Source organism: Copadichromis virginalis, linkage group LG4 (assembly GCF_057382275.1).
Source record: "Copadichromis virginalis isolate Kocher_CV1m ecotype Utaka linkage group LG4, C_Virginalis_male_GT1.1, whole genome shotgun sequence".
In the NCBI taxonomy this organism is placed as follows: domain Eukaryota; kingdom Metazoa; phylum Chordata; class Actinopteri; order Cichliformes; family Cichlidae; genus Copadichromis; species Copadichromis virginalis.
In genome coordinates, this window is record NC_140621.1 from 3,953,472 (window position 1) to 3,962,547 (window position 9,076).

The following is a 9,076-nucleotide window of genomic DNA, read 5'->3' on the forward strand; positions in this document are numbered from 1 at the left end:
AAAGCCAGGAAACAATGGGATGGTTTAAAACAAAACATATCCATGTGTTAGAATGGCCCAGTCAAAGTCCAGATCTAAATCCAATCCAGAATCTGTGGCAAGATCTGAAAACTGCTGTTCACAAACGCTGTCCATCTAATCTGACTGAGCTGGAGCTGTTTCAAAGAAGAATGGGCAAAGATTCAGTCTGTAGATGTGCAAAGCTGGTAGAGACAGACCCTGAAAGACTGGCAGCTGGAACTGCAGCAAAAGCTGGTTCTACAAAGTGTTGACTCAGGGGGCTGAATAATTACGCACACCCCACTTTGCATTTATTTATTTGTAAAAAATGTTTGGAATCATGTCTGATTTTTGTTCCACTTCTCACGTGTGCACCACTTTGTGTTGGTCTTTCATCTGGAATTCCAATAAAACTGATTCATGTTTGTGGCTGTAATGTGACAAAATGTGGGAAAGTTCAAGGGGGCCCAATACTTTTGCAAGCCATTGTAAAATGCTGCGCAGAGATCTTTCTCTCAGTTTTGGTCTGCTGACCACTTCGTTCCTGAAAGGCTTTTCTAAAATCGCCTACAGCGATAGTGTTTCTTCTTTGCTGGTTTTCTGTGGGTGGCTAGCTTGTATGCTCTCCACACATGTCATGTCACGGCCCCGGGTTTTAAGTTTTTGCAAGTTGATGTTTCTTTTCAGTTGTGAGAATGTTTTGTTCCTTGCATCTTTAGCATATCTGATTGGGTATGATCATTTGTATATAGTCAAGTCTTCATTTCTTGTTATTTTCAGTTACTGTTGAGTATATATTGTACTCCTTTCAGTTTACCCTGCCTCCCTGGTGTTCTCTGTGTATTCTCAAGTGCACATCAATGATGTTCTCTTGTTTGGTCCTTTACGTTTCATTTTAGTAGTCTGTCTCGTGTATGTAATATTTCTAGACTTCCTGTCTAGTTTTCTTGATTAGTTGCAGCTGTGCTTCTGGTGTTTCCTATCTCTGTAATTACCTTGTGTGTGTTTATAGCCCTTGTCTTCTTGTATGGTGCATTCCAGATGAGGTCGGAAGTTAGAATTTCCCAATTGGGTTTTTCATTTTCAACACCCACTCAACTCAGTTTTTCAAATGCCAGAGCAGTTCTACCAACCCCCAGTGAACAGCAAAAGACGGCAGGAGTGAACATAAATGGTAGTACACTGTAAATTTGGGACTCGCTAAATGAGCCATACGGCTCCACAGCACTGACCAGGTCCTATCCCCCCTCCCAGTATTATGCTGACTTGCTAGCAATGCATGACTGGCTCTACCTTGCTAAGTATTTTTGTTTTTGAGATTTTACAGCTGGAACACACTAACTCAGGTGATTTTCACTTCTGAATTCCAACATCTGAATTCCAAGGTAACTGGATCACAGCATATTGGGAGTGACGTCAACTACCGTGTCATAATGACTACCCCAGTTCTGTATTTGCATCTTCCTGTGACTTTGGGTTCTCAGACAATGTCTTGTTTTTGATTTCCGTCAGACTTGACCCAGTAGGGGAGTCTGGGTGTCTTGATATTTGTGGAAACAAGCTAAAACACTGAATTATCATGTCGATTAAAGTTTGTGTTTTTCTCTTTCTCTCTTTCTGAATCAGTTGTTGAGTCTGCAAACATGTAGCTTTTCCCTTTATTTGGTTTCTTTTCAGAGACAAAAATCCAAGTGAACTTCAAACGAAGCAGAGTGCTGGTGAACATAGAGAACAGCAGTCGCTAGCTCACTTTAGCTCTTTTGATTACTGTGTTGACATCTGCAGAAACAAACTGCCCCAAGGAGGAAAACGAACCAGAGTTTGAATTAAACAGACTGAACACTGAAGAGATGACATGTTTAGTCAGTTAAAGGTGCTGCGCTGTTTAAGATATGAAGGCAGTAAACTGTGTATCAAAATCCTGCTCCAAAGCAACGATTGCTGCAAAAGTTCCACTTGCAGAAACTTGAGCTTCAAACCAACAAAACACTAAAGCAGTAGATTTTTAAAAATATATAATCATCATCTACGCCTTTAAATGGAAAAATAATGCACTGACGTAATCCCTCCACATGTTTTCAGCGAAATAGTCTGTCCTGAGAATTTTAAAGTAAGACTTCAGTGACCAGTATACCTTCTTGAGATTTTTACATTAGAGAGAACCGGCCTGTGTGAGACCTGACATTCACTTGTGGCTATCAGCACAGTAAACCTGACATTTCTCCCAGGCTGTACTTTGTTCCTGCTACGACCACATCAAACGCCAGCAAATTGCTTTTAGCCATGTTGTGCCTGAACTTGCCATCTAAAATTCCAGTTTGCTCTGAATCAGCAGATGTGAGTAAACTGGCACCATCTGTCAGCGGATGTCTTGTAACATGAGTCAGGACGCAGGACTCTGTTTTAAAGACTCTGAACAGAACAGTTTACACTGCTGATGATTGTTATCCGAACAAATCGAATAATAAAATGCAATCTGCAGATTACTGCACCCAAAACGCAGCGAAATGAGTGATTTTTGGGTGCAACTTCAGTAAGCACGTCCCAATGCACAGTCTGGATATGTAAATTGTTACATGTGGTCTGCTAATACTAATCTCAAGCAAGCCAAGCTTCAGCTGACGGTCTACATGCAAAAGCAGGACTGGGAAATCTTTCTCTGAAATGACTCTCTCTGCGAAATCATGTTCTCCCCCCGCTTTAACCGACATACTTTGCAGTCTCCATTAAGACATGCGACTCAGGGAGCGGCAATATCAGGATGCTGGCTAGATGGAATTAGTCCGCCTCACCTCTCAGGGTCACAGTCTGCCACGCTTTAAAGTGCTTATAAAAAACATCTATTTCCATTGGACAAGAGAAGATTTCCTGTACCTGCCACTACTGTGCTGCTGGAGCCAGAGCGCACACTGGGTGCAGAGGTGGTCGACCACTTTCACAGGAGGTGTGAAATGACTGGGAAATTGGCTCGCTGTCCTAGAAAGTCCTTAAAGAGTTTTTTCCCCTCTCTTGACACTATTGATTCCCAGAAGCAGAAGACAGGAGGTCAGCGAAAGAGCTGGGCAGCTCAGATATATCTCGCACTGATAATATGTGAGCAGAGAGGATTATACAGGGTGGGCCATTTGTATGGATACGCTGAAACCAAGCACACCATTGTTTTTCTTGTGACATTACCAATAAGTGTGATGTGTCACATGGCCCTCCTCCTATTGGAAAAACAAAAGTTGTATCCAAGATGGCCGACTTCTAAATGGCCACCGTGGTCACTGCCCATCTGGAGGAGTTTGCCCCTCACATATACTAATGTGCCACAAACAGGACTTTAATATCACCAACCATTCCCATGTTATTACGGTGTATCCATATAAATGGCCCACCCTGTACTACATTCACTATGATTTCAATAACTCTGATCTTTTCAGCACTTGGTTTGCTTTTATTAGTGCTCCTCAATTGAAAATTTAATGTTTTTATTCAAATTTTTTTGTTCAAATGCTTTTGAACGCCTACTTTTGTGGTTCAAATAAGAAAATATGGACAATTTGAAGATTTAATAGTGTGTGTACCAGCACTTTAGCTAAAGGTTTTTGGTGCAGCACTGCAGACCTTTTTGGAACATCCAGCTAACACTCACCAGACGGTTGGGGAATATACATTTTTACCTACAAGTGATGGTAGCCAGGGAATCGCCAACTGGTCTCTAGGCCAGTATGACTGGTGCCTGAGGGGGGTGTTTTAGGGAAGACTCAGATGTCCAAACCACCTAGCACATCTAGTATCATCATTTAACTGTCTTTGTCTTTCTCCTGGTAAATTTCTGAACAGGTACACACCTCCACACACTGGAAACATCTGTCATTAGGCCTTTGATGGGCTGTTTCTAATCCTGGAAGTCTCCACTCTTTCATTTATTTCTCATTAATCTGATGTGATTAATGGTGTGACATATTTGATGGAGGCCAGTAAAGAGGGTCTGGATTAGATTAGATTACAGCTCTTTGTGTAAATGCGTATGCCACTGTTGGACTGCACGTTTATCTGTATGTGTGCAGGGATTAGACCAGCAGATTACTGATGCTCCATTAGAGAGGGTCCGCTGGTTCAAATGGACCACAGTCAGTTGTGATCAGGAGCACTGAAGCAGATCCCAAACAGAAACAGCCGGGACACTCAAATATAATTTATACACAAATATAATTGCCTTAATTACTGTAGAAAAATCAAAGAGACACTGATTGTATGAATAAAGTCTCCACTCCTCTTTCCCATTAACCTGACCCACAGATTCCTTCACCAGTTCTGTGCATTACACTGAACTGCATTTATCAGCCATTATCATTTATGGGCTTCCTCTGAGAACGCTTTTAGAAGCAGCTTTGTTTTGTTTTTTTAACATACATGCATACAACATCTGAAATAGGCATGATGATAGCGCAGACAAAACCACTGCAGTAATATAGGCAATGAATGAGTGAGAATTTCCTTGTAGATTTTAACCAAGCCGTCATTTTTTTTAACAGAAAAAGTAGAATAAAAATCAAATAGAAGCAAAATAAATGTCAAAAAAGGTTATTTTAACCTCTCAAACTCTTGTCTTCTGGTTAGTGTGATTTTGCATCCATTTAAGGTGTTTTGCACGTTTTTGCTGTAATTTAAATGAACGGGAAGGGTATTCTGATTAAACCTCACTACGTGCGGAAGTTGGAAGAGGCCCAAACAGCAAAAATATTAATTGCAATCAATTGCCAAGCACCATTTTTTCCTGGTCGCACAGAGATTCACATGCTACTTTTACTCTAGTGTGATTGAGGCCTCAGGGTGGATCTGACTGACAGTAGCAACTCGTCATTCACAAGCTAGGCAGACTCTGTTTTATCCTCCTGTTTGATTCTCATCAGAACACATGTTGTATGTAACTGAATTTAAATTCACAGACTCTTCCAGAAAGTTTCAAATCAAAGGAACCAACCATCAGTTTCCCATGGATGAATGCACTTTGGCATCGACCTTTTACATCGGGAGACTATGTCCTCTTTCTATATTCAGGCTGTTTTGTTGGCGGTTGAAACATTCATCTCGATCCCTTCGCATGAATTTGTTTTCCTTTGGCTGCTGATGGATTTACATTCTGTCTCGATTCTGCGACTGAACAGTTTACATGCTAATATTCATATGTGAATGCTGAACCGACTGCGGTTGCGTGCCGAGAGGCGGAGTTTATTCAAAACTACGAAATGCACACGCACAATTCAAATTCAAATTTTATTTGTCACGTACACAGTCATACACAGTACGATATGTAGTGAAATGCTTGGACAACTGCTCGTGACCTAAAGAGAACAAAAAAGGAAAAGGCTATGAATAAGATAGGAAATAAATATGAAAAATTAAAAAGGGTAAATTTAACTAGGAAGGAATAAAATATAAATTAAAGTTGAAAATAAAATAACTGTACAACAAAATACACAATATAGAACTATATAAGAATGTATGAAGAAATATAAATATAAATAAATATATACACAATAACAGCAGCTGTACAAGTATTAACCGGAAATGAAGAATATAGTGACCAGTGTTGTGCAAAACCAAAGTCCAGAAAGTCCAGTGTGTGTGTAAGAACCATATGTGTGGGTCAGTACTGTGTGGTGGTGTGATTGAGAGACCGTATCGCCAAATTTGAGTAAGGATGTGAGCCCCAGCAGCACTTAGAGACAGGGCCTTACTCAGCACTCATCATTAATTCATGACACACACCTCGGATGGAAGATCACATCAGAAACCTCAGCTTTACATGACTTAAAAAATGACCGACCGAGAAGGAAAAATAAATGGGATGCAGAGAGAAGAAGTGAGGGGGAAGAAGGGGGTGTTTGGATGTGACTGAAAGAGAAAGAACCGGCTGTGTGTTCCATGCTCTGTTTCTAAAAGCATCCACTCTTCCACATCATGTTCCCTAAAGACACTCCTGCTCTTAGCTTTCCCTGTACTCTCCTAATCTAAAAATCTGTTTGTTAATATGCCTCTTTGTTGCATTATTCAAATCAACTGGAAAAAGGGGGCTGTTTCACAGAGTAGCCCGCTGCTGATGTGCTCACACTACGAAAAAGGAACCTTTATGAAAATAGATTTAATCCCTTTTTTCCATCATCCCAGTCCTCTGCCCGTCTCTCCCTCCTGCTGTTTCCATCACCCTGCTTCCCATCACAACCTTGCCCTCACCATTGTGTGCCTGGCTGCCTTTCTGTAATCCAGTGTGTCTCTTTGTGGCTGTACAGCATGTGGCTCAGCTGCACTTTGGCCTCTAATGGACCCAGTCAAGGGGGAGAATTGGCACCCTGTTGTCTCTATCCAGGTCAAGTGTACACATGCTAGCGCGTGTGTGCTAGTGGGGGGTCGGCTTTGTGGATTATGTGTATTTTTTGTTTTTGTTTGCATGTGTGCTTGCTGTCCGCTTGCATTTTTTCAGAAAGATAAGCACGTGTTCGATCTGAATTTAGGTTCAAACTTGTGTCTGATTTCATGTTTAAGTTGATGCGTTTCAGATGTATGAAGTATGTGCTGACATCCAGAAATCCTACCAGCAGCTGGACAAAGCTGGACTGGAAGACAGCACAGAGGCATTAAATATGTCAGGGAAAGAGTTCTAAGTACAAGATCCATGGGGGTCTATCGCACCAGGCAAGACCCCAGGTGCAGGCTGTGTAAAGATGCCCCTGAGACAGTCCAGGATATAACAGCAGGGTGCAAGATGCTAGCAGGCAGGGCATACATGGAACGCCTTTACCAAGTGTCCGGCATAGTGTACAGGAACATCTGTGCCGAGTACAGCCTGGAAGTCCCGAGGTCAAAATGGGAGACGCCCTCAAGGGTGGTGGAGACTGACCGAACTAAGATCCTGTGGGACTTCCAGATACCTGCAAACTGGCGATGGCTAACCAACCGGACATAGTGGTGGTAGACAAACAGAGCTAGGTGTTCGGAGTGAAAGATGTAGTGGTACCGAGGGATAGCAACATCAGGAAGAAGGAACACAAGAAGCTGGAGAAACTAAAATTTACGTTGTAGATTCAAAACTATGAATGAACACATGTGGAATTATGTGGTAAACACAAAAGTGGGAAATAACTCAAAACATGCTTTATGTGTTAGATTCTTCAAAACAGCCACCCCTAGCTTGGATTACTGCTTTGCAGACTCTTGACATTGTCTCGATGAATTTCACGATATAGTGACCTGAAACGATTTTCCAGCAGTCTTGAAAGCGTTCCCAGAGATGCTGAGCACTTGTTAGCCCGTTTGCCGTCAGTCATTCCAAACCATCGCCATTGGTTTTAGGTCAGGTGACTGTGGAGGCCAGGTCATCTGGCTAGCACTCCATCACTCTCCTTTTTGGTCAAACAGCACTTACGCAGCCTGGAGGTGTGTTTGGGGTCATTGTCCTGTTGAAAAATAAACGATGGTCCAACTAAACACAACCCAGATGGGATGGCGTGACGCTGCAGGATGCTGTGGTAGCCATGCTGGTTCAGCGTGCCTTCAGTTTTGAACAAATCCCCAACCGCGTCACCATCAAAGCCCCCCCACACCATCACACCCCCTCCTCCATGTTGCACGGTGGGAACCATCTAGAGACCATCCGTTCACCTTTTCTGCATCGCACAAATTAGTCGTGGTTTCTTAGCAGCTATTTGACCATATGGGTCACATGGACTGTCCTCTGAACATGTAGAGATGTGTCTGCTACTGGAGCTCTGTGTGGCATCTATCTGGGCTCTGATCTAAGGTGCTGTTAACTTGCGATCTCTGCGGCTGGTGGCTTGGATGAGTTTATCCTCAGCAGCAGAGGCGACTCTTGGACTTCCTTTCCTGGGCGGTCCTCATGCGAACCAGTTTCATTGTAGCACTTGATGGTTTTTGCTGCTGCACTTGGGGACACATTCAAAGTTTGAGCAATGTTATGGACTGACTGACCTTCAGTTCTTAAAGTAATGATGGACTGTGGTCAGAACATCGGATTCACGTAGTCATATAGAAGGCTACAAGCAAATGGAAAGAAAGATAAAGTCATTTCTTCTCCCCCTTCCTCTCCACTGCTTCTTCACTTCATGAATAATAGAAAAACAGGATAATATAGGAGGACTCTCAACTTTCTTCCTGTCTGCCTATTTCTGTCTGTGGTGACTTTTTCCTAGAGCAGAGTTCTGTGGAAACACGAACCTAAAGCCAGAACTGTGTGCAACTATTTCACATTTTTTAGAAAATAAACTCCCCAAGAAAGTTATTCTGTTTAACATGTGCCTGAAAGAGGAAAGAATACACTTTATAAGCAATAAAACATACTCTTGTTCAATTAAAGTAGTAAAAGGTTACAGTTACTCTTTGACTTCTTCGCCTTGTTGGGAGTTCTGGTGGTTTCCACATTTACTCCAGTTGCTCCAGCATGCACCACTGGAAACTACTGAAAGCTAGTGTGGTATATTTACCAACGTTTACGTCATCATTTCTATTTCTGTTGTTTTTTATTCAACTTCTGCTGCGTTTTGTGTGCTTTTGCAGCGTTTTTTCTATTTGCTGGTGTTTTCCCAAGTTAAGCTGAAGTCTGGGCTCTACATGAAGCTTCTTCTTTGACAGTCACAACCCTGCTGTCTGACATAACAACCAAAAACTGTTACTTAGTGTTTGAGCACCGTGAACACTGAGACATGACAGTTAAACTGCATCATAACGATCATCACTGAGATGCATTTTGGAGTTGAACTGGAAAACTATTCCTCAGACAACACGCACGGTTTGTGAAGTCTTACATTAGCAACTACTCTTGTCAGGTAGCTAAAGCATACTCTGTTTTATCCTCCTTTGTGTATCCAATGGCGACTTTAATTACATAATTGTGATAATATTGTTAACCCATTACAAAAGTGTTTAGTGAGGTCACAGACTCAGGCTACCTGAGTTCCAGTAGACTCCTTTACAACCAGAGGAGTCTGCTCCTGGTGGCCACTCTAGCTTTAAGTACTGAAGGACAGAGGATTTTCTGAGAGATGCATATAGAGAAACATTTGGTAAATCA